Source organism: Calonectris borealis, chromosome 3 (genome assembly GCF_964195595.1).
Source record: "Calonectris borealis chromosome 3, bCalBor7.hap1.2, whole genome shotgun sequence".
NCBI lineage: Eukaryota > Metazoa > Chordata > Aves > Procellariiformes > Procellariidae > Calonectris > Calonectris borealis.
The window spans coordinates 69,961,569-69,988,832 of record NC_134314.1 but is presented as its reverse complement, the minus strand read 5'-3'; the positions used below and the strand labels follow the sequence as shown (position 1 = coordinate 69,988,832).

Sequence of the window (27,264 nt, the reverse complement as noted above, 5' to 3'; positions counted from 1 at the left end):
TATTGCATGAAACTGAATTTCATGTTTACCACTGCCTGAGAACGAAAAGAGAACGCATCCTTAGCGTGTTTATCTATGAAGAAACTTCTCTAGCTATGAAGAACCACACAGCAAGATTATAATTATTGAAGCGAAGGACCCAGTGAGATGTGGAGCAGTAGTCATTCCCACAGCGGTAATTTACCACAGGGCATTTAAGAGGGTCAGCGTGTCCCTCAGGATTGGTCTCTGAATTAGGACACACAACATCCTGACATCTTCTGCTGAATGCTGCAATTGGAGCACAGGGATATATGTGTGCTAGGGACATAGCCGGTATGGGAGTATCAGCTTGGTATTCCTCAACTGTGGACTGGAAGGACTGGAATAGCAGTTGGTGGCTGGCAGGGTGAAGGAGTAAGTGGTTACCCAGTGCTTTGCGAACTCTTCATTATCATTCTACATTCACAGTATGCCATACAGCTCCTGCCTGCTACAAACACCAATCTTATTTATGACACATCATACAGCCCCTGCAGTAAGTGAGGTACTCTGGCCCTCAGTGTTTCATGAAAAACTGCCTTGCGCTGCATTAGCATGCAAAATGAATGAGGCGGGAGCCCAGCTCCAACACCTCCCCAAAATAATATGTGACAATCTAATTAAACTTTATTGTAACTATACAAACGAGGAAACAGAATTAAGGCTGGGTAGGCAAGCTCAATTTTTTCATTTCCTTAGCCTTCGAGTGTTTGCAATTTGATAGTCTTCTCATGCAGGGTGTTTAATAGAATTTCGTGCATTTTTATATAATGAAAATAAAAATAAATTAAATGATGAACTTCTACATGGTTCAGCTTCTGCTAGGCCAGCACACTAGACCAAGGCAAAACTTGTGCAACCAATTGGGCAAATTCACTGCTTCCTTCCACGCCAGCTTTTCTATTGTAACTATATCTAGTGGAGGAGCTCACCATTCTTCCTCAGTGCCTTATTGGTCAAAGAGAGAGACATTTCCTAAGCTAGAAATGAGAGCATGGTACCAGTGTAGTTTGGCACCTAGAGAGCAGAGTCTGCAAACACAGAAAACACCCTGTGACCACCAGCCAGTAACAATCAATTGCACCAGAACAGCCAAGAGATACCTCAGAACCAAACACCATCCCCACATCCATGAGAACTGTTAAAACTACACAGTTGGAAGTGTCATTTTTTAAGAAATCTTTGTTCTTGTACCTATCTCAGCTTACACTTTCCAATTAAAAAATTGCTTCTGGGCTTGATATCAAATGCTTAAAATTGCAGCCAGAAACATAAGTAACTCAAAATAACCCCCTTAGAATGGAAACTCTTGTACATCCTTCATACTGCTATGCCTGGAGTACTCTGCCAATAAGATGCCTAAAAAGAGGGAGAGAAACTCAGGGTGGGAGTGAAGGGAAGGGGAATTAGACCGAAAAGGAATGAAAGGGAATCCCACGGGGAGCTGGCAGAAAAGCTCCAGACATTCTGTCGGTTCTAAGAGTTTGTTCCAGGTGGCAAAATAGACACTCACTCGAGGGGGGACTTTTGATGAAAAAGGACTGGGGACTTCAGGGCACGGGCCTTAAGAGACCTGCAGTAACGCCCTGAATCTCTGCTGTATTGTCTGCCACGGCATATGATTAGCTTCCTGTGCTGTAGTGCATTGTAAAGCACTTTACAAAGCAATGAATTACACAGCTGAAGTGGAGTAACCACATGCAAGCAAATACGACAACCATTATGCTCTCAGCAACATCCCCCACACAGCCACGAACATTTGCATTAGTGCCAATTAATCTGAGGTGGTACAAACTCAGCGAGGCATAGGGTTCGTTCTTTGGTGTGAAGGAGGAAGGGAGGGGAGAAAAATATCCTTTTGTCTTCAGAGAGGAAACATCTGTAGGAGTTTTCAAGGGCTTCGGTGACTTTGTTTAGCGTGGCGCGGGGGAGCGTGCTATTGAGTACTTTGATCTCACCAGCAGGTGACACTGCAGCAAGTGGGAGCAGCTATAAAAAGTCTGAAGCGTTCTAGGGACAAGTCGCACAACCGGCGCGCAAATGTGTTTTACACGTGTGACTCACAGTTGCCCAGAAGTGGGAACATGCAGCACGGGCTAGTCTTTTGGTTTCAGCTTCTCGTCTACTAATGTCTTCCTTTTCCCTTCGCTGCCCCCACCACTGCTGTCAAACACTGGGGTGAAGCACAGAGCCAGGAAGGACGCCGAGTCTTTTAACCCTGCTGCACATGGAAAGGCATATGACTAAAGCAACGCCAGGGAAAACTGTTTAAACAGCCCTACCTCTCGCTGAAGTCAGCAGGAAAGCCATATCCTTTAACGTCAGTGCCTAATACCAAGAGGAGCCTACCAAGCACTAAACGGGGGGGTTGTGCTTTTCCTGCTCCACATTTCAACCCACCATTCTGCACAAGAAAATGATGATGGCGTTTGTGAAACACGGGTTCTCCTGTGATGTATTTTTTTAATCCTGTGGTTAACACAAAAGAGAGCAGATGAAATACTCGAGAATTAATAACAGATTTACCTCTCTTACCTCTCTGTCATGGCTGGAACTACCAGGAGGACTGACCCTGCGTAACCCTGGGCTCTGGGACCTGTGTCACTAGGGGCTCAGGAAGATCAACCTACTCCTATGTGAAGCTCCAATACCAGTGAAGAAAAATCTTCCTGCAGCTGGACATCCTATGCACAAAAATCCGCAAGTGCCAACTTACCAAGCGAGGCTTGCTCTGCAGATCCTGGTGAGGTCCGTGGCTACTGTATACAGCCAAGGGCAGAGTGAAGGGGCTCTTATTTTTTCAGTCAGTAGTCCCTCAGGTGCAAAGGGGATATAGGCAGAGCTGCCAAGTTTTGTTCAGTTCCCTGTGTGATATATTGATTTTGTAAATGGGTTAATGAACTGATTTACCACTTTCTAGACAATTTGCATGAAGCCTTCAGTTGTATTTCCCAGTCAAGACATCCTGTATAGGGGAAGCCAAGAGTCCTTCTGAGAGAGTCTAAACACCATTTGCAAGAGATGATGGGAGGCTGCAGGGCACTGGCAGGCATAGGCGGGTACTCACGTAGGGTTTAATGCCAGAAGCATGTGTAACAGCTTGCACTGTCAGTCCTGCCAATGCATGGCTGCTCTAGTCCAGGTGTTTGGTACAGAGAGAGTGGGTACCTGGTGCTGGTACCTGGCACAGTGTGGCCAAAGTGAATACGTGTTGTCTTCTTGAAGCTCATGTGAACGTGTTAAAAACCAGTTGGAACATGTCAGAGGTGCCAAAACCAGGGTGCTGGGCAAGAAGCACGGTCACAGGCAGGCCCAAATGGCTCCGCAAAGGGCTGACAGAAACGCAAGAATTCAAGGCTCAAAAAGTGTTTCTAAAGTGCTTCTACTTAAGCCAGTAAACCAAGGGATATGAATAGCCCTTCCATAACGTTTTACACACATCTTTGGAAATGTTGTGGGGTTTTTTACTATTATCCCAACTAGAATGCTGTAGAGCGTCAAAAGGATGCTCTCTTTGGAGAGCCAGAAGCAGTTTTAAATCTAATCACTTAAGCAGAATACATTTGCAGCACTACACCCCCTCCTGTGTCCACTGCAAGTGCCCATGGTTTTACAATCATGCCTTCCCATAGATGTAAAAAGTCACACAGAGAGGGCAAAATGACAAGGATGAAGAAACTCAAAGCTGACTTTGCAATGAAAGCAAACACCTACCACAAACCAGTAGAGAACCCACATTTTTTCATCAGTTTCTTTGACTGGGAGCCCTCAGAGACATTATTTGTGACGACCGTAGGTAAAAAGCCACCTGTTGCCTCAAGTGTGACTTTTCCACCAAAGGTGTTCCCTCATTGACTACAAGATACAGTGATGGACTTCAGACTGTTTAGCTTCCACAGAGCAGATGTACCTTGCAATTTCTCATCCGTACGCTGAAGTAGACAGGTGAGGTTATATATGCCCGATATGTAACTTTATGTGCATTAAACTATCAGCACTACAAAACTGCAGTGGAGATTGCCTACCTTTCAAGACCCAAAAAGAGAAAGAAAGGGGCAAACAGCAAAAGGGCCAAGCAGTTTTTCTCTTCATCATTCCCACTTCCTACGTGAAAGGCTCACTGGCAAAATTTGCTCCTAAATTGTGTTTTTTAGGAACAACACTCTCTAGTCACATAAGCAACACTTTATTTTTCCAAATGCAGTTATTTAGTTTCTTCACATTTGAATTTTCATGTCACTTCTCTTCCTCTCTGTAGTTTTTGCTTTTTTAAACAGTGTGAACACGTTCTGTAATTATTGCTGACAGCCCAATGTTTAATGGTGTTGAGTGTCTTTTATGGCACAGTGAGACATTCGTTTGGGAGACAGCTGTCTCTGCTTAAAAAGTCCCTGCCCCTTAACTATTTATCTCTGCCCCCACGACTCAGACGTGGCAACTGTCCGTACCTGCAAACAGTTGAAGCAAAGCCTGTTTCCCTCCCTGCTGCAGCAGCCTGCAAGAGCCCACGGATTCAGTTACTGCACCTCGGCAGAGGGGAGCAGGAACAAATAGCTGATCAAGCAGTAACTTGTTAAACCACCGCAGCTGTTTCTCAGGCAAACATCCGACCGTGCCCTCGGAGGCAGCGCGGCGCACGCGGCGCTGGAAGGGAAGAGGTTCCCAAAGCCGGGAGATGCTGTGGGAACCGTCCCACATTCCTCCCCTGCCCCAGCTGAAAGCCAACCGCTGCGCTGTGACCGCGGCTGCTCTGCACGCTCGCTCGCTCCGTCTCTGAGCCTTCAGTCTTTTCTCCCTGCAAGCGCCAGAAGTACCATTTGCGTACTTAAAGCGCGGCTGAACTTTTCTAGCCGCTTTTATCTGCCGTTTCGCAGGAACGCGGTCGATATGGCATGCTTCCCAGCTGTTTTCACAGAAGACTGGCCCAGGCAAGCACGGCTTTAGATAGCCTGGGTGTGACTGATTACCTGGTACACAAGTCAGGCGGTGATTTCATTGGCACCGGTCCCACGTAATGTGAAGTAACACAAAACTCATCTATCACCGTGCGGTACTTACCAGGTGAACCTTCATGAAGAAAACTTGCCTGACCTGATAATACAGTATTACCCCCAATAATTATGCGATTTAATACAAGTGTCGATTACCCACCGGGGAAGAGGAGGGGGGCGGGCAATTGCAGCCATCTGTGTTTGTTTGCCTGAATGTTCCCATAAAAATGTTCTCAGCGTACAGCGTGTTCATAAGCGGCAGTCTCGAAAGGGCATCAGGAAACTATTCTGTGGGGCAGTGCTGGCCACTCCGTGTGTTGTCAAACTACGCTGCTGATGCTGCCAGATTGTTTTGAGTACGTTGAGATTCTTGAACTATAGCAAAAGAGGAGACGTGGAGTGTGCGAGAAACTCAGTCCCTTCCTTTGCTGAACAGAAAATCCTAATCCCTTGCCACAGCCTTTTCTATTGCAACAAAAGCAACTAATACATTTTTGTGTTATCTGTTCCCTTGCTCTGCACTTCAGTGAAGTTAGTTTAGAGCAATTAGTGACTTCCCTGCACTGTCTGAAAGAGTAGGCACTTTCTAGTCCTCTTTCAGCTTACTTACCAGAATTATTTTTTTAATTAATTCCTCCAATGTATCAGCACAGTAAAAGACGGGCCTAATACTTTCACCATTTGTAAGTCAGCATATGATTTTATACAATTTATACAATGCCCTAAGAAATTAAAGCATATCTGCTGACAGTATCCTATGCAAATGCTTTGCAGGATTTTCCCTATATCATTAACACCAAAAAGGACCACTGTGACCATCTTACCCAGGCTCACCTACCATACAGGTATGGCTTGAGTAAAGCAAGACTTGACATAAACAGCTCTAAAGCAGAGAATCCACCACATCTACTGCCCTCCCTTAATGTCAAAAAGGCATTTCTTCCACCCAACCTGCAGGAGCGGAGGGAGTTCAGGAGCTACGTTTTCTACCCTGGAAATGCTTCGTGCAAGATCATCCTTCTTCTGTGTGATACAACAGAGGAATACATCATTGCAACAGATTCCTCACTTCCCTCCACCTCCCATCACACTTGCCTCCAATCTTGATCCGGGAAGTGTTAAATCCAAAAGTATTATAATGGGTTTCTTTGACTCAACACTGATAAAAGTTTTACAGTGAAGACAATATTCAGCTTTTAAGAAATTGCTCCTAAAATACAGGATGTAAAATTATGCTAGTCTCTTCTCATCTGGCTTTGAATCATCCCAGAGGGTTGTGTGGTGGAGATGGCATTCTGCTTTTAAATCTGCAGGATTTTTCCATTAAGTCCTATATAAGTTTTTTATCAGTTTATTATAGCTAGAACCAAACTGCACAGCTTTCTCCCTTCCGAATCAGGAAATGAATACTTTCGTTTAATAAAATTGCCAAAGGAGATGCTAGGAAGTCCTATTAAATATGATAAAATGCCCTAATAACATATGCACTTATAACTGATGCTCCATTGTGAAAATTAACATTTGGAAACAAGATCGCTTTAGAAAAAAAATCCAGCAAGTAGAATCTGCAACGAATCATCTTGAAAACCCCAACACTATGAAGTGCTCAGGGCAGGGACCCCATGCTTCTGCCACAGCAATTCCGTAGGTAGCATGTGGTGCATATTAGTACCACTCTCAGCTGTGTCTGGGCATTTTGGAGTATTACCACAACAAAAATCACCAGCACCATGACAGACCTTTCTAAGAGCCATGGGTTTCACAAAGGAAAAGCTAAAAAGCTCCATGGATATTCAGTTTATTCAGCAGAACAGCTGATAATTGATCCCACAGTCCTTATTCAGGAAAGAATCTAATTCCTAAGGGAAATTCAAGTGAGCTCCATTAGCTCAAATGCTCTTCACCAAATAACCAGTAGCCCCAGAAGACTGGAGACAGATAAAAATGTTCCTTCCTAAACCTAGCTGCCAAATGGAGCCAGCTGAATATTTTCAAATGGAATTTCTATGAGGGCTTAAAATCAAAGGTATTTTTGTCTGAGTAGGACAGCAAATCAGATCTCTAACAAGGCAAAGAGGCATACTAACTTTAAAAGTACTATTATTATCTTTGTCTAAAAATCTCAGTATTGTTCAAGCCATTCCACTTCCGCTGTATGGAACTGCATTTTCAGAAATTGTGTTTTGCTGGTCTTGGTGCCTGGTCCAGAAACTAAATACCACACCAGAAGTAAATAAGTTATAGACGTTTCTTAATGTGTTATACACAACATATTTATGCAGTATACCGAAAGATGACAGCAACAGTGTTGCAGGGCATTTAAGTTCATTAGTATGGTCAGCAAGCAGACAAAAGGAGGCTAGAGTTCAAACATGAAGATGTTGTGGTTAAAGCAGCATGCTTCCCGCTTTGCTGCTGTACCCGCTCCTGCAATTCCCAGTCATGCAAGCATGCTGCCAATTTCACCAGCACTGACCGAACAGGCAAAGAGCAGTCTTCCCCCAAAAGCTGCAGGATTTAGCCATGTCGTGGTTTAACTCCATCGCAGCTCAGCCCCACCCAGCCGCTCGCTCACTCCCCCCTGGTGGGATGGGGGAGAGAATCAGAAGGGTAAAAGTGAGAAAACTCCTGGGTTGAGACAAAGACAGTTTAATAGGGAAAGCAAAAGCCACGCATGCAAGCAAAGCAAAACAAGGAATTCATTCACTCCTTCCCACCGGCAGGCAGGTGTTCGGCCATCTCCAGGAAAGCAGGGCTCCGTCATGCATAACCGTTACTTGGGAAGACAAACACCATCACTCCGAACGTCCCCCACTTCCTTCTTCCCCCAGCTTTATATGCTGAGCATGACGTCATATGGTATGCAATATCCCTTTGGCCAGTTGGGGTCAGCTGTCCCAGCTGTGTCCCCTCCCAACTCCTTGTGCACCCCCAGCCTCCTCGCTGGTGGGGTGCTGTGAGGAGCAGAAAAGGCCTTGACTGTCTAAGCACGGCTCAGCAGTAACGAAAACATCCCTGTGTTATCTACACTGTTTCCAGCACAAATCCAAACCATAGCCCCATACTAGCTACTACGAAGAAAACTAACTCTACCCCAGCCAAACCCAGCACATTCTCCACTCCTTATTCCATACCATTTATGTCATGCTCAGGTCCCACACTATCCAATACACCCTCATTAACCACCACTCCCCTTCCCATCCTTTGATATAATACACAGATATCATTCCCTTAGTCTAGTGACCACCCTTGTAAAATGTCCATAAAATGTCCACAAATGTCCACAAAATGCCCACTGAGTTCATTTAGTCCATGACTTTGGGCTCCATCTGTTATGGTGGTCACTCAGGACGGGAGAGGTGGTGTGTTGCGTGGAGTTACTGGGCACCAAAGCCAGCTCAGGTCGGGTCACTGCTGCACTTGCACTGCTTCTTGTAAGGCTTGTCCTCCATTGGTTCAGGAGGTTCCTGCTATAGTAATTCCTGTAACCGCTCTTCAGAGACCAAATGAATGATTTTTTTCCCCCAGTGCATCATCTTCGAACTGCAAATTAGTAGCAAATAGTAATGCAGGCCGGTCACAGATGGGAAAAATTCTCCAGACCTTACAAGGCTGTCAAGTGCAGTTCACAGAGAGCAAAATTAATGCCACCAGAGACAGCCAAAGTTCACCTATGAGCAGTTCTCTGATGGGTGATTGCTTCTTCCATTTTGCTTTTACAAGCTTTAAGGTACATAGGTAAAATAAGATCAGAGTGACTGAGATGTTTTTATAAGTGTGGACAAAGAAGGCAATTTTAAATCTTTTCTGAGGTGTGTATAATTACAAGTGCATTTCAGATGTTGTTAATATGCTTAGGTGCTTAGGGAAAGCAATCTTATATGAAATATAACCTTTTAATAGATTACTTTATTACAGCAGCACTCAGCTTCACTGCTATATTCAGGGTTGAGTTGGCCTCCCATGTTTTCTAGAGGTTTATAACTTAGCTGTAAAAAAATCATTTGAATTGAATATTCATGCCAGCTTATAAAATCTCTATACTAATTGGCAAAAATACAAAACTGGTTAATCTTTTACAGATACAAATACCTACTGGCTAAGGAATTAAATAAGCTTTTTTATTTTTCTTTTTTTCTTTCTTTTTTGGCAGTCACCTAACTTCGCAACCATTTCTCTGTAAGAAATATATTTGGCAAATGGTTAGCATATATTGATTAGTTATTACACAGGAGAACTGTTATTGCAGAGACCTTTTTTTAAACTTAATCAAAGCTTGCATTAGACAACAGATTGCAAAAGCGCCAAAGGAACCATTAATAAAAGTTTTTTTAAAAAAAAAAGTTAATTTAGTGCTTACGAAAGCAAGAGATCAGTGGAGTTAGGGCCATGATGTACAGACTTCCTATAAGGCTTTGCCAATACATGATGGTCCTGGACTAAGACTTTCTTACTATTTCAGTCACGACTCCTCTCTGAGCAGGCACTGCTGTTCGCCACAAACTGCACGGCACGCTCGTGACGTAGGACAAACAGTTTCTAGAATTACATTCCTAGCCTGGAACCAACCCTGCCTACCTTAACCGAGCAGTAGTCCTGCATGATGCCAGCAGACCGACTCACATGACCACAATTTGGCTCTTAACTTTTAGCTATGACTTCAGCTATAGCTTGAAGCCAGCTTCCCAGGACAGTCTGGCAAGCATGCATGCAGTACATCATGTGGATTTTCAGTGGTGCAGCTATAATACTTGATAATTCAGTTCTGCAGAAACATTCTGCTCACCTCCCTCTCCGAAGCAGTCTATTTAAAATCAGTCAGGCTGCTGGCACAGGTAAAGTAAGCAGGATTTCCTTCTCAAGTTCCCTGCTTTCTTATGACATGGCTAGTCTTCTGTACTGTGTGAGGGAAACAAAACTCTTCGGGCTTTTATTGGAGGTCTTGAAAGCTCTTTAGGTTTTTACTTTCTCTTTTCTACTTACCTTGTGCATCAAGTATTTAAAAATATAAGTCCCCTGCCGATGAGCTCCATTTCTGCACTTATGTTTTGAAGAGTTTAGCAAAGACCACCAAAATACTACCACTTAAACACTGGCTCCTGAACAAACACATGCTTCCTCTTGAGATAATATCTTAAGTTTCCATAAAAACAGCAGCATTACCTGCCTACAGTCAAGTAAATTAAGGATGGTCATCTGCTTAACAGCAGCAGTGCAGGGTGGGACAGATCTTGATCCCTTTGTTGCATGCATGAGTCCTGCTGTTTTGCATGTGTCTCTCTGGGTTTTTTCCCCACTTCTAAGGTAGGGATGAAAGTAACATTTCTCTACCTTCCAGAGCTGTTGCCATGACTGAGGCTGTAAAACACTATTGCATGATGCTCAGGTACAACTACAGATACTGGGTAAGCATATAAGCACTTTACATAGACGTCTTTTCCCAGCTCCTATTCAGCCAAGAAAGAATAAGGCAGGTACAGCCCTTGGAGCTTGCCTTTTCGGCTCCTTGCAAGTGTCCAAAAGAATCACTGCTGAGTAACTCCTTGGCTTCTTTACCTCAAGAAAAATATGCTCACATCTGTCAATACGCAGACCTACCATACGGGAGGTCACATTAGGGTTTTTAACATGTATCATTAGTGGCATTGTAAAGTTTTCATGTGAGTAGTGTAATATGTTAAATGGTACTCCAAAGGATCCATTACGTTCCACCAGTACAAATTCACTTTTTACACAAAGGTTTGGCATGATTAATGATCTGTTATGGTCTATTGATTAAATATTACCTGTTACAGAACTGCTTAAATACATATTTACAAGATAAACTGGAAAGCTCAAAGTCATTACAGTCTTTGTGGTAATTAATAGGAATGTTATGTAAATACACATTTAAGTGATTTATATAATAGGGCTCCAAATAAGCTGTTACAATCTATCATGCTGTAATGAATTAGCTCCCTTACTGTAGGTAGGTATCTGACCTCTACTGGAGTATGAAAGACCTGCTTATATGTCTCACTGCTCTTGTCTAACTTCAGTGGAAAACCATGCCTCAAAAAGTTGCTACTGCAGAACAAAGGAGAACAAAAAGAGCAAAAAAAAGTGCATTAGATGTGGTGGTAGTAGTAAAACAGATCCTAAAAACCTCTGTGGTCATGTTGGCTGGGGAATGACTTTGAGTCACACTTTGACAACCTCACCTTCCCCAGCAAAGGGTCCAGGAAGGCTGCAGGAAAGATTCGGCCTGCAGGCAAAGAGCATGCTGCATAGGTAGAGGCCTCACGTGCCTTCCCTGCCCTACCCAAGAGCACAGCAGTCCCTTGGGAGCAGAGAGACGCCAGAATGAACTTGGCCTAAATCTTCTGAAGAGTGTGAGGGCCATCAAATTGGACTGGACCTAGAAACTCGAGAGAGGCAAGTTGCTAATACTCCATGAGGCACAGCTACACTGCAGTCCTGATGCTCATAACGCCAAAGTGTGGGGTAGCCTACACTGTTCTCCCTTAGCTAGTACCTAATCCAGACACAGGTATCTCACACAGTATTTCTGGTAAGGGAGAAACCATCTTTGGACGGGGACAAACTACAGGTATTTTCAGTCCCCCCCCAAAAAGAGAAATTTGAGGAAATCACTAGACATCACAGAATAGATGCTGGAATTCATTTTTAACTATAGGACTTGCCTTCAATTTGTAAATATTATAGCTAATTGCCATTCTGTAGATTTTCAGTATGCCAGCAAAGTATTAAGTTACTTCTGATAGTCTTGGAGTGTCGTCTTCACTTTGGCTTGGGAACAGTCTAGCATGCAATGAAACAACTAAACCAGGCTCTCAGTTCCACTCATGGCTTCTTAGGACCATCCTTTCTTTTTGTTTTGTTCATGAAAGGAGTAACTGTCTATTCTAAGAATTCATATTATTACTTTTAACGCTTTCCCCTTCAAAATGTTCCCCCAACTCATACTCCCGACAAAGCAGTCAAGCTTCCTCTGACCTCACAGAGTGTAAACAAAGACTCGATTCAGCTATTATTTACCTTGATGAGGCTATCTTTCATACGTTATTCGACTTACCGGGCGACTGGAACAAAATCATGAACATTATTTCCTAATGGACATTGGACTTGGAGGGTCACTAGACGTTCTATGCAGTTAGAGGTCTCACAGGCACAGGGGGTGAAGCACAAGCACGTTTTGGCGTAACAGAGACACTCCCTCAGCCCCCAAGGTAGTGAACCAAGGCCGTTCACCTGCATGGTAACGTGGAAGAGGACCCTGAGAAGGCCCACGCACCTTTGGGTGTGCGATGGACCCTTGGGGCCATTTCTGCCTAATGAGAGGCCAGGAAAGATGGACGTATGACTACATGCATCCACCAGCCACTGCCCACACTGTGCTGTGGATGCGGGAACGCAGAAGACGCCTGCTCTTGTCTTAAGGCTCCAGATGCAGTTCTTGGAGCAGCTCTGACAGAGATGAGGGTGGTCCTCCACATAGCCACTTCTGAACTCATCTGAGCTAACCCTGGTGGGGGCAGGTTTGAGCCCTCAGCCCGTAGGCAGGCACTAATGAAATCCATTAAACTGTCAACATTTAGGGAACACCGCTTTACAAAACCACTTAAACATACCATGCAACAGACAGCTGAATTAGGCCTGTCTGCCTGTGTGGAGTCAGAAAGAGCCATGTTACTCTTCAGGGGATTGAAAACTACTTTGCAGAGCAGAGCCCTGATTTTTTCATTTTATTTTTAGCAATTATTCAAATGTACCTAAAATGGACAAGTACATTTTTACTCCCTTCACAGTAAAAAAAAAACCAAACCTTTCTATCAAAGGCAACCAGCACCTTCCAAAAAGAAACAAAGACCCAAGCCACTGGTATCAAATGGGCTTTGAAGAGGGGATTTGAAAGTGGGAGGAGAGACACCAGCAAACAGGGTGAATGCCTGCGTGCCACTGCAGCTACACGGCAGGGTGTTTTAAGATGCACGGAAAGAGGTCAGAGCCTATCTCAGGTGAAAGACTGCAATGTAGCCAGCCGGTGTGCAGGAGAAGTGAGCTCAGGAAAAAAAGATGAGGATCCCAGGCCCCCCAGGCCACTGGCAGCTGCTGTGCATGTGCGTGCGTGCGTGCGTGCGTGCGTGCCGCAGACTGACAGAAGTGACAAAGCCAGTCGTCGGAGAGAGGCCAGAGCAGCACCAGCCGCTCTGTAAGAAGCCCCGCGGGGCGAGCGGTGGTGAGCTACCAGCATGGGCTGCTAAAGGAGCAACCCAGCCGCCTCCTGCTCTGCTGGAGGTGAGGGACTGCGACTTGACCGGTAGGTCACTTTCGGTAGGAGATTTTCGAGGTGTGGGAAATGAGTTTGAGCATAAAGGAAAAAAGGTGAAAGGAGTGCTCACCGTCCTTCCAGTTTCTGCCCAGCAATCAGATCCACTGTCTGACTACATTAAGGGGAGTTGTCTCCCAAAGGCTGTCTGTCTTGTGGTCTATCTTCTACTGGAAAAGATCGGGCGGGGGTGTTTTTAAGGAGCTTCCAACAACTCCGGGAACATTTTGGAAAATACGCTGTATTTAGATAGATCTTTTCTTCTTGTCCTGTCCTGTTTCTGTCACTTCTTATTCATATAAACCTATATACCAAAGGAAGATGTTTGGTTTTTTCCTGTACAGTTAATCTCATTACTGCTTATTCCTTTACCCGGAGCCATAGTTTCACATCCTCCCCAAACTGGACTAGGGGAGTTTCATTTTCCTGAAAGGTTTTGGATTTGAATTGATAGAGACAGAGGTGACTCCTTAGAAAAAAGAACAGATATGATACAGAAAACACAAGGCAAACATCAGCGGAGTCCTCATCCCCAAATAAATCTGTGTCCTGAGTAAGGCTGACAAGGAAACATGGTCTCCCGTGATCAGGAACACTTGGTTGTCTGCCGTGAAGTTTTCAGGAGAGTGGCCATTTTGTGACACACACACAAGCACAAAGGCGTTGACCCTTACACATTGGCTTTAGGCTCTCAGCCTCTTTCCACACGAGAATGACAGCCATCAACTAGCAACAACTGGTGGCCCAAAAGAAAGAAAGGTTTTACATCATCCCTAGTCGCGAAAAGCACTCAGTCTTACAAACCGTGACTTCTGTGACATCACCATCACCTCCCCAGCAATGAACAGTGATGTCACAAGACAAGCATTAAAACTGCAGATATAAAATAAACAGTCAATGCAGGTAAACGTTGAAAAAAAAACACACAACCAATTTTCATGCAAATTTCCCTAGTTCTAACAAATGAAGGAAGGGGGAAAGCAGAAAAATAAATGATACACCTGCACAATTGGTTCTAAATAGAATGTTTTTCAAAGCTCACCAAGAGACACCACCGACTCTTTAACGTTTGCTTTCCCACTAATTTGTATCCTGTCAATTTACAAGCTATTTCAAACACCACCTTTATTTAATAAAAATGCAAAGCACAATGGGGAATTTATGTAAACAAGGCTGGCAAAATATCTTTGTAGGACATTCTGGAAGGAGTCGGGAAATGAATGAATTAATGAATGAACATTTTAATAGTTCGGTGTAACTGGGATATAGTCTAACCGAAACACTAGGCCCGACATTTTATTACCATATAAATGTGCATGGAAGTGGACTTTGACAGAGTCTTGAAGCAATTCTTTGGTGGGAACCTCACGCGTTCCAGACCTTTAAAAAAATCTGTTACAATGGCACTACTAATTACTATTATTCAAAAGTAACATCATAAACAAAATACTTTTCACTCAAAAACCACTAAGCATTTAACAAAAAGTATAGATCATTATTCTTAGGGTATGAGTGGAAGATTGCGGTCTAAATTTTGAAAAGGACCTACTAATTTAAAATGTTTTAGCCAAGTTAACGTTTAAAGCTAAATGACCTAACTGGTCACAAGGCTTCTTGGAGTACAATAGAGAAAGAAGGAAAATTGGATTTTCTCCATGATGGATGAGTCTAGGAAAGCCCCATGGGAATTATTGCCTAGTGTTTTGCAAAAGATTTGCTTTTTGATTTCATGATGGTGGACAAAGGAAGGCTATTCAAGGAACCTGCTTCCGTTCTCTCCCTGGTTAAGCTGTCCACAAGACTACAGTGCCCCATTATTTGGGTCCCCAAACCAAGATTCTTGTGCTGGATTGAAGTCAGCCCCAGCTGACTTCAGTCAGCAGCCATTTCAACCAAAGAATCCCTTCTACAAATATATCATGGCCACACATGATGTTCTGGAGATATAAAATTGACAAAGGAACAATACTTTTATGTTACAGAGGTCAAAGGTACGTTAAAAGTACATGAATAGATGTATTATAGGCAATTTAAAGTGGTATTTAAAAAAAACAAAAAACAACTTGTTGGACATTGTAGCAATTGATCAGTCATTTACAGAAGTAGTTACTAGTTACTAGTCATTTACTAGCCCTTCAGTAACTCTACATGTGTAGAGCCCTAATATAAGCTGTAGCTTATGCAGCTTCAAATTTCAAAAAATGAACATCATAAATTCTGTTCCCAGCTCCATATTTAATAAGCAAAAGGTCTCGTTTTCCAGATTGCTGAGTAGTCTGCAATTCTCTTCACTTCACTGGGAGCCGTTGTAGACTCAGCATTTTCCAAAGCAGGCTAATTATTTAGTTGCCCAAACATGATATAAGAAAACTAACTCACAGCTAACTACTACAAAAGTAACTGTCTTGCACAAAAGTGGCCAAATCCTGGTTCTTCACAGGAGAAGGGAAACAAGAAACCTAGACCTCTGAGGGCAATGGGTATGTTCTAGGGTATTATCAAGACACAGCGGCTGGGTCGGCAAATAAATTAGCAGTGTTCATTGAGCTCTGTGTTGCCACAGCCAGACTACTCCTTGCACCCGAACTAACTGTTCTAAAGCCACTTCAGGGTCTCCGTTCCACCGCTGCCTGCCAGCTCGGCACACTCAGGGAGGGAGCGCCAGCAGCCCTGAAGGGCTGCTCTTCTCAAAGGGAGCAGAAATGGGAGACGACTTTTGACTCCCTCCCACATCAGCTGGTGCTGCGCAGGGAGTACATGACTTAACTTTTTAAAGACCACAGGGGATATTCTCGGTTTGCTCACCCCATCGCACCTGTAAGCTGCCTTTCTCCTTCAGAGACAAAATACCTTCATATATAAGCTCTATTACACGTTTGTATGTCACTGATATTAGGAGGAAGGATTTGGCTGCTATGCAGGAAAGAAGGTATTTCCAAGGGAGACTTTTCATAGCAAAATTCTTGAAAGCCATGAAAGGACTGAAGAAGCCAAGTCCTAGGGGCCTTTGGGTTACTCTGAGACAGATTTTCAGAAGAGCTCAAATCTCAGACACCAAAATAAGAGACAGGTTTCCAATAAAGCTCAGAATGCTGAGCTAATTTTTAAAAATCCTCATTTAATTCAGTGCCTGAATCAGAGTCCAGCTCCTTCTGAGAGACGATACCTATCGACCAAAGAATTCAGCATGTTAACTGCTTTGCAAGATCTTTCAGGAATCTACTTTCCCACCCTTGTGCTACTATTACCTCTGACTTTAATGACAGACAGGTCGTTTCTGGAGGAGTGAAATTCCTCAAAAGAATGGAAAGACTTTTCTTCCACCAAAACGTAGTCTCATTCGTAAAGGTAAAAGATATCCCAAGCTGTGTCTCATACGGACCATCTGCCCACTTAGTACTGAAAAAAAATCCAGGACATGTTTAGTGGATGAGGGACATCCACTCTGCATTTGGGAGAAGAGAGGCAGGGAGAGTGGAGACTGAATTAAATAAATGATCACATTATATTGCTTTACCTTACACTTAAAGTGTCTGCTGCCTAAGAAAATGCTGAAAACTCTTGCTGAAGCATACACAGAGTCAGTTTTAAAGTGCCCTTTAAAGTGGAAGCCCTCCTTAATGGTCTTAAAAAAACCCTAAGTACAGCAAAGTTCCAGATGCTTTTCACAGACACAGATATTTTGTTTCCTCATTTAGTGTCTATTTTAGCACTGCGAGGGCTGATTAAAGGGAGAAACAATACACTTCCAGCAACAACTTCCATCATATCCAGTTTCCTTTCAGTATCTGAAACAGTGTGGAGACTTAGTCTGCACTGTTACCCTCTCCCATGCTATCTCAGAAGACACAAAAGGAGCGCATAGAACAGAGCAGATCAGATAACTGAGATTTTAGATACCTGTCAAAGTGGAGTATGGCTGACTGAGACTGCTCAGGAGTATGGACCGCTGTCAAACAGCATGTCAGGCTTTTAATATAGATGCCCAGAAGAAGAGGGAGCCAGCACAAGCCAAGTTCCACCTCCATTTACCTGTTTGCCTGTAAATGCGTGAACCCTGCCACTACCACTGACCTGGGCCTCAGTGCCATCCTCGATTATAGTCAAGACCAACCCATAATCAACCATCATCTACAACGTAAACATACATTCTTCTATAGGCATTGGTTCCCAAGCAAACATTAATTTATTCTGCATTCTGTCTGGCTTTGTCTGACTTTTATTTTTATTAAAGCTAACTGTGGTAGCTTTACCACAGTTTAAGCTAATGGTTAACCAGACAGATGAAATCTCATGAAATGTTGTTGTTGGACTGGCTCACTGAGACATGAGCAACTTCAGTGAAAGTACTGAGCCTTGAAGAAGACAGAGAAACGCCTTACTGCCTAACTCTGATGACGGGGAGCCTTCCTTCCATGCTTTCTTGCCACTAAACCCATGCTTGCTTTGTAAAGTTGACAAGTGATGACTGAGTATTCATAGAAAATCTCAGAAATCAGTCCATGTATGTCCAAAGCCATGATATAAACAGCTCTTCATATAGGAAAAAGTAGCAGCAAGCTCTGTATTCAGACTGAAACAACTGGATTAGCTAGGTGCATTAACCAAACAAGTGCTAACCTCGTCTTAATGTAATTATGCCTTCATCTGTTTTCCCCTTTTTTAACTCTTTGAAGTTACGGGGTTTCTTTCTTTCTGTGAGAGGGAACTACTCCAAGGAGGTTGAAGCCTGATTCAACACTGCTCTCCTTGCTTCAGTGGGGTCATGCCAGTGTAAAATAAGTAGGAAGTCTGATATTTGGATACTTGAGCCTTTCTGAAAATTTTGGCTATTTGGAGAAGACTGCCCATAAATGACTGGAGTAGAATTGCCATGATAAAGTTCTTCCATGACTACAACTTCATATACAGTATAAGCCCATTCTGTATAACATTTCATACCTGACACAACCCATAAAAACAAGCTTTGTGAAGAATCCTTCTGGAATCTGAGCCACAATTAAAACTGTAGCTACCATGTGAAGACAAACTAGGCCTGAATCCCCGTGCATTAAAAAGAAATTTCAGAAATGTGTCTAAGTACTTCAGAAAGTTCCTGGGTTGGTCAAGCAAGTGGAAGAGAAAGGAAAAACAAGGAAGCCTCAAAAGCAGACTAGTTCTGTAGCAATGAATAAAGGAGGATGGAGCTCAACTCATCCACAGTCACAGACCCAGGGCTTGAACAAATGAGAAATATGCCACGTGGGTAAATAGGATGTCAACTGATTCAATTCCAGCTCCTCTGCCCTAATTGTATATCCTAACGTGGTCATTCTCTACACACTTCACTTTGAGCTACATCATACAAAAGCATCACCCAGAAAGTTACCACAGAGTAGGCTGGGCTTTGTAAATTCATACCTTAGCACATGGCAATCATTCTCCAAGAAAGGTGCACAGTATGACCTTGGATAGGTCACTTGATCCATAAGACTCAGCTTCCCACTCATAAAATTGGGATAAGAGTATAATTTCCTTCATTTGATGAGCCGGTTTCAGCTGAGAGCATTCTGGGGCAGAAAACATTGCTTTGCAACATCCTAGCAAAACGGGGGCTCTACGAGCTACAGCCATACAAATGTCCATAGGTATGAGTTTGAAAGAACTCATTTACGTTTGTGATGACAGAGTTGTCTGAATAGGTAACTTGAGATGAATGTCCTTTGTGTCCACAGCTATCAATTTGCAAAACCAAGCCTAAATGATCCCACCTGTTCAAAACCAAACTCATTACTTCTGCTAACCTGAGTTTTTTGTATCTTTACTGCCCTACAGGGTTCCAAATATATTTTGGATCTTTTTTTTTACTTAATTTGACTTTCAGTCTTTTTTTTCCTTGATGTACTTCACCAGTTTCCCATTGCTGTTGCTGCTACGTAACCATTCGCAACAAACTTGGGTGTCGGGAGAGCTGTTGGGCTGTACTTGTTAGGTTGCAGTGTCCCTTGGGCTTTGACAGAGCAAAACGTCCATGCAGCCCTCAGAATGATATGAAATAGAGACCTTGGCACTAAGGTTTTGACAAGTTGGCTGCCCTTGCTTAAGCCCCATATCTCTGTAAGTACACAGCATTCGAACTACGGAGGCTGTCGCTTACTTCCCCTGGGGAATCACCTGTACAATCAGAAGGAACATTTGCCATTACTGTTACTGTACCTTCCAGAGTGCTGACACCCACCATATAACTCCAGAGGAAAAGAGAAAGAAAGAAAGAAAGAAAAAAGAAAAGAAAAGAAAGAAAGAAATCCAACTCAACACAAAAGCTTGAAGTTGGGACCCCAGAACCCGGGAACTGATGAGCCATTAATTTCTCTGAACTGTCTCTGCCTTACAAAAAACTCCCATATTCTGTATATGTACAAGGAAAATATTCCCTGCAAGCTTCCTAAAGGAAGGATTCTTTTTTACTGTACCTCAACATGGTTGATTTTGTAAAACCCACATTACAGCCTGAATTAAAAAAAAAAAAAACTAAAAAAGAGATAATAGCTTTGTTAGTTCACAAAATACACAAGTTGTTGTTAGCAGGAGAAAAAAATGTTTGTATTCTTGACCTTTACAGAGGTAAGACAAAAAGCAACTACTTTTTTATACTAATAGCATTCTGTGCCTGTCCCTTGTATATTTTCTTTTAAACTTGCCATTTTGCTGTTGCAGCTGGGCTTGTCAGTTTTCAGCACTAATGGGTTGTGATATGGTGTCAGGGGAAGTCAACAATCAATGTTGGAAAAAAGGGCTATCACTGCTGACGCAGCCAAGGATGGAAACACAATGGCCTTCGTCTGGAGAGAAACAGAAGAAAAATCCTGAGGTATATCTTGCTTTGAAGATTAGTAGAGATTTAGCCCTCACTGACCAAGCTATCACTTTCACCCCTTCCTGCCTCACCCTATCCTCCCTTTGGCCTCTAACATTACTCCACGTCTCACTCAAAAGATAGGTTTTCAGTTTAATTAAAAAAGCAAAATGTCGTATAACAAACATTTTAAAGGACCATAGTTCACATTTTTGTTTATAGCTGTTACAGTTATTAGCTTTTGAAAAGATGAAAAAAAAGGCTGTGCTGCACAGCGTATGCTGATGGAGCAGCATGGCAGAAAAAAAATTTTGGATGCTTTTTCCACTGCTTCGGCGTGAATCAGCCCCTCAGCTCCAGCTGAACTCAACACCAGCAATGGACACTCAGCAGCTGTTAAATCAGGTGCCACGGACAGAATTATGAAAGACAGACAGTGTTCAAAGAATAATGACAATATCATTTATTTCCATAGCTTCATGTCAGAAAACCTGACTAGCTCTAAGTCCCTCAGAATCCTAGAGAGACAGGGAAAGAGTACGATTATTTTCGTTTCCAGACGGGGAAACTGTGACAAGTACATTCTTTAAGATCACACCAGGATCTTACACACACAGGCAAGAACAGAAATCAGCAGTCATCAGCATAAATATGTTACCAGACTTCATAGCTTCCTTCCCTTGAAACTGTAACTGTCCAGTGTCATTATGGATCTTTTAGTATCAGTGGATAAAAGGTCAATCACAGATTTTCCTCTTCTTTTAATGAAAGAGACTGAGATTGATTTCAGAAAATTCAACATCTCCAAAGTAAACTGGACTAACTGAATCTTGCCTCTTCCAGGCCAAGAACTTAGCTTCTCAAAGATATTTAGATATGCCCGACTCCACAGATAGCCCCAGAATATCTTTTCCAAATATAATTCCTTTTTCTAGCAAGTCATGGCCCTAGATGTGGACTCACATTTACTCTTCTATTAATTCAAAATATAATTCTGGAATCGCAGTCCACCTTCACCAAAAGCCAGTTGCACAGAGGGGTTTCTTCAGGTATAAGGACACTGCAGGGCCATGGCAACGCAAGTAAAGTGAGGGGAAAGTGTGGCTAAGAACAGAAAAGGAAGGAAAACCAGCAGCAGTGAGAGACGTGGGACGACAGTGGAAGGAATCAGGAGAAACCTCAGGAGATGCTGAGGCCTTTAGGGTCACTTGTCCCTATGGGCAGCATCTTTTTCTGCAGCATTACTTACTCCATCATCTATCAGACAAGAAGTAGAGCCAGGGAAAGAAACAAGAGGGAAAACGTTTTTCACACTGTTGCTCCTCATTCCTGCCTCTTGCACTTCCCTCCCCTCCACCACCCTTGCTGCCAAAACCTGTCTGACCATTAAATGTTGTTTGCAGGCAATCACCATGTGCTAAATTCACAATGGCATTACTAAGCCGTGTAGCTCGAAGAACATTCCTACTAGAGCACAGTTTTGACATCAGTCCTTAAATAACAGCAAAAAGCTGCTGCTTCAAAACACTTGTTGGCAACACACGCTTGTTTTGGCCAGCTGCGCCGGTGACACACAGAGCAGCACCTGGGAACACGGCTGCCACAGGAGAGCCTACGGGATACAGTAGACACTGAAAGCACCTCAGAATTAATCTTGAAGGCCTCCTCTCTCCCTAGGTGTTACAGTGCACCAGGAGAGTGGGGGCTTAAGGACCTGACCCCAAGCCCATTGAGGTCAGTGACTCTCTTCCCCACTCCAGTGGGTTTTCCGTCACGCTGCTTGAAGGAGAGGTGAAGAGAAAGTGATGTTAGAGGCAGTTTCAATAACACTCTGCACTGTGTGATTTTTCATCACAAAAATGCTTAAAATAAAAATTAACTGCTTCACATTCACAAGGTTTGTCTACACAATGGAGACACAGGCAGTGTCTAATGTTCAAAGCTAACTGAGGTCTGCAGAGAAAAGAGGAGTGCATCATCATAAAGTGCTTAACAGATAACCAAAGTAAATAAGGGAAATAAGAGTGGTGTTTGCAAACATGAGCCTGAGAGAAGCAACAAAGCTTCACCCATCAGGATACAAGGGAAGGAAAACGATGACAACTTTAAAGTGCAAAAATAATCTAAAAAAAATTAAGACTAGAAACCATATTGCATTCCAGGTTAATCAGCCAAAAGCAGCCATTTCTCTCCCCACGTCACTGTCATTATTGCTATCTATGGAAACACAGGGAAGGAGCATCAGTCCCACCTGTGCTATGAAGGAAAAGGAGAAAAGGTCATGGAGCTAATTCCTACAAAACATTTTAAAAACTGAACTGAGTCTCTTACAAAAATCTAATTGAAATTGACTTGAAGCCGAGTCCTGTGACCTGGACGAAAAAGATGGTTGGAGGACTGTAACCAGCAGGTAATGGTGGGAGGTGATGTATCGAGCTGGTTTGCTGCAGGGGTATGTTTTTGGTCTGTTCTTATTTAATATCTCAATTAATGATCTGGAAAAGGAGGTAAATAGAACATTAATGAAATTCACAAATGACAATAAACCAGGAGGCTTGCAAACCTCAGAGAGGATAGCAATAATATAAATGGAAACTAACAAGATTAGATATGTAGGCAGGCAATAAAATGAGATTCAACTTGGAAAAATGTAGACTAATACACTGAGGAAAAATAATCAGAAACATGGATAGTCCATAAGAAAGCAAAACCTGGAAAGCATCTGTGCAGAAAGATATCTATGGGTGACAGTGAACAACAAATCGAATATGAGTTCTCAAGGAGATATATCAGTTTAAAAGACCGATGCAATTTTGGGCTGCATATGCAGGGGAATAGTGTCAGAAGAGGAAAATTATTGTCTATGCATCTGGGAAGACTTCTGCTGAATACTGCATCCACTTCTAGACACCTCTGTAACAGAAGAATGCCAGCATGCTGGAAAGGACTTCAGAGAAGAGCAACAAAACTGATTAGACAAGGAAGGGGATTGATTTATTAATCTAGGTGACAAGGGCAAAATGACAGCTGTCTAGAAATATATGAAAGATGAACAGAGAGAATGGAGAGGAATTTCTTGGATGCTAACGTGCAGTGGTACCGCTAAATGTAATGGGATGAAACTAAGGAAGAACAAGATTTGGACAAAGTATCAGGCAGTTTCTCAGAAATTATTCAGTCTAGCAGGTAATTTTCAAATGGAGGGCAGAAAGTCCCATCAAACAAAGCATTTGAAACTTGAGAGGGTAAAGCATTCAAAGGCAAACTGTAGTGAACAATTGTGCACTTGCAGGAAGTCGAACTACCTGGCCTAAGAGCTAACTTCCATGTTTAAACTCCCTGATTCTGTGGCTGTCCTAATACACAGCCCCATTAGTGGGTTTGCTCTATTACTGGGTTCCTACATATAGTGGTATTTTTCAAGGGAACGCATATCACACATGCTTCAGTCCTAGTTCAAAGTCTAATTGTAGAGCAAAAGCTAACTGACTGCATACACTGACTATTTAAAGTACTCAGAGACAAGCAGATGCGTGACCTGCTTTCGTACAAAAAATAGTTCTTTTTCAGCAGACGTGGTTTTTTAGTGACGTGATCCTTCAGTGTAAAGTTATTTTGTATATTCGAAGGAAAATGTGATTAAGTTATTTATTTGCTTATTCATGCCTACCGCCTTTTCCTTTTCACATTTTGCATACTTTAACATCTTTATTCGTTCTCATGTAATACACTGGAACTTGCCTAGTTACAGTAGAGGTCTATCCATAGTGAAAAAGGAAGCTTTTAATGCTGAAGTGCATTGTAATGCTCCAAGACCCTGGTGTTAAAAGTAACAGGGGAAACAAAGACTGAAAGTAGTATGTAAGTTAAGAAATACATAGATATAATTTTTCTTTTACAGAAAAATGTGACTTTATCAATACAACAATGTGTGTGTGTGTGTGTGTTTACATGTACATACTTTACCAAGTTTCCCATTTTTATGCCACCCAGGTAAGTCCCCTTTCATGAATTGCCTACCTTGGTCTTTACAAAAACTTTTCCCACATTCTTCCACGGAGAACAAGGAGGTGAAAGGTTTGTCAAAGTTTTCCTGTCCTTAGGACTGGCTGGAAAGCTGAGGAAGGAGGAAAGTTTATTGAGAAGAAAGCTCCTGTTTTTACTGTAATAAAAGGTGGCAATCTTATCATGTATAGATGCTCAAATGATGTATAGACAAAGGATGTTTGCAGTGAAGATTGCCATAGGCAAAACAGCAGATCTAATCAAAAGCTCTACACGCATGGATGTAGCCAGCTGGTGGGAAAGGAAAGCACTCGCAGCACAGAATCGAATTGCTCTTCTGTCTCTCTACGGCTTCCCCACCGGAGCGCAGGAGAAACCAGGAGCCTTGGTATTTCGGACAGAGAGGTGCCTAGCCATTGCACTAACTCTACAACTGTGTCACAGAAAGCTATTAACCTAATAGCGGTTTTACTTCTTTTTTTTTTGCATGGAAGCACATGCTGCTAGCTACCGCCTATCAACAAAGCCCGTAGATGAGGTGGTGTTTGCATGGAAAGCGCTGTAAAAGTAGTTCTATTGTACAAAATAACAGACCAAACAAATATGTAAAAAAATACAATTAACCTTTAGAACGTTGGCATTTTCAAAACTGTCAGACAGATGAACGTATATATGTCCTCAGGCTCTCAAAGATTACTGAAAGTCAGGACACAAACCAAGAGAAGTAAAGCACTCTCAGCTAAAGCTACTGCAGAGCTCCCCCTCGGCCCCACTGAGCGCTGCGCTAACCGAGGTGTCCCAGAGCAGTCGGAGGTGTTACACAACCTGTGTGTGTGCTCCACCATCTGAGAACAAGGACTGAGAACAATGAAGCACAGCTAAATGCGTTAAGGTACTGTGGCAGACACACCTCGGCATTTTTTCTGTTAATTTTTGTTAATTTGCCTGGGGGAGGAGGGTGTTTTTATCTAGCAACACAGGCATTTTAAACTGTACTCCTTTCTGGAACTGTCAAAGAACAGACAGTCTGTAAGTCAACGCATGGGTTTTTTTGTTTGGTGGTTGGTTTTTTTTTCTGTATGTCTCTGTCTCATGCCCTTGCCTGCCTTGTATATTTGGACTGTAAATTCCTTGGGTGGCAGGACACAGTACCACAGTTTACGCAGTGCCAAGCACAGTGGGATCCAGCTTTTACTGGGCCATGTGAACTGCCATGAAGCAACGAGTAAATAATAATCATAATAACTTACCACACATCACTGTTGCAGAACCCTGCAGAAACCAAGGGCCAGAGACTCCAAGGGGATAAGCTGGCAGGAGGAAACCCGCACTGCGCTCCTCTGCCTGGTAGGTGATAGCATTTGATTGCAGACACCTCTCCTCTCCCAGTGTCCTCATTCTTAACACGTAACATAAAATGCGTCCCTGGGCCCAGACAGCAAAACACCGGATCTACCCCGGCTCAGCACGGCAGTACCTCCCGCTCCTCCAGCCCTCCCAGCCCCTCCAGGTGTCAGGGCGAAGAGCTGCGCTGTCTGCCCCGTGCGAGACCGGCAACAGGATCTTTAATGGTCTACGCTGCCGTCCAAGCCAGACGCATGAACTGAAACTCTCTCTCCACATGCAACTTGGATATCTGGCAAGTCTCAGCGAGACACGTTTTCCTCTTGGCCTCCTTTCCTTATTTCTAGGCCCAGTGTTCGTATTCAAGGGAGCAGAAAAAGCGGGGGGGGGGAGACGGACACCAAACAAAGAGCTGTAGCCTGCAGAAGCCCAAGGAAGCCGGAGCGAAATGAGGATACATTCTCAGAAAAATATAAAACCTGAGGAAATTTGCTTGTCTGCAGCATAAAAACAGATTTGGAAGGGTGACGGGGACTGACTAGCACTCAGTATCACCTCATCTGAGGGAGGGAAGAGACATCAGGCAGGGGGCTGGGAAGCAGCAACCAGCTGCCCCATATGGTCAGCTCTTGGTAGGCAATTTGATTTTCATTTTCTCCACTGATTGTGCTCATCCCTGTGGTATCTGGATGGAAAAACAATGGTGGAGATAATAGGATGGGATTGCCCAGGGCATTTTTAAGGGCTTGAGAGCCATTCATTCATAGATCAAATCTAGGCCAGAATGGAAGCAGGTAATCTGCTGACTGTTTGTTGGCTTATATGAAACGTTCCAGTGGTATTTCACAAGTATCCACATAAAAATTGAATAATTCACAACTTTCTTAGCATTCTCAGCAGATAGCTCAGCCTCCGCAGCCTCTCAGGACTCCACAGCCTCTTAGTACTAATGACTTACCTCTACAAATAAATTTAAGCACACAAGTCTATGCAGGTTCCGGGTGTAATTGTGGTCTATCCCAAAAATGGTTTGAGGCAGTGAAGAGTAAGGTAAGGTGTGGGAAAGATCCCGTGATTGTACCTGTTCTGAGAATAAAAGAAGCCCTTCATTCTCCTAGGCTATTAATCTGGTACCTTCCATGAGCACAAACCTAGAGGAGTTAATTTAGATACTTGACCTTCCACAGTCTTCCATGTGTTTGCAGGATAATAAGTGACAATGGCAGCTCACTATATCCCATATTCCATTGCAGTTTGTCTTGCAGAAACAAGATAATTTATTATTGTTGTCACCATAATTTTTAAATAAATGAATTATATCTAACAGTAGAAGAAATCCTCGTACTATTATGCAATAGTCATCCTCAACTTGTCATGTTATCTAGCACTGCCTTTCCACCAGTTTTCTCCAAAGACCACCAAAATAAAGATTAGCTAATACATGGCTGAACACTTAAGATAAAAATCCAATTTAAAAAAAATCGGGCAGTAAAACAGTGTTGGTGGACCTTTTTGGTGTCTCCTGCCAGGTGCAAAAGAAAGGACATTATACAACCTTATCGGTTCCACCCACATATCTGTCAATGTCAAACCTGGCTCTGGTACCTATAGTTCACCATCATTCCTTTAAAGAAAAAGAGGTCTTAGAGTGACCAGATCTCAAAGTGGGGTTAATATATGCCTAATTAAAATGGAGGGAAATTATCATGAGTATTTGCCGTTCGGAACACCTAAAGATG

The 27,264-nt window shown here is 43.0% G+C and overlaps 1 long non-coding RNA gene across 1 annotated transcript in view; it reads right to left on the bottom strand.

Moving 5' to 3' along the window:
• LOC142081393 (uncharacterized) overlaps positions 1-25,815 on the bottom strand; it is a 114,037-nt gene extending 88,222 nt beyond the window's left edge. Inside the window, exons 1-2 of the long non-coding RNA XR_012673313.1 lie at positions 25,432-25,815; positions 24,197-24,293 (exon numbers count right to left, since the gene is read on the bottom strand). This is a non-coding gene — a long non-coding RNA (uncharacterized LOC142081393). The remainder of the gene's footprint in view (positions 1-24,196; positions 24,294-25,431) is intronic.
• Between the last annotated feature and the right edge of the window lie 1,449 nt (positions 25,816-27,264).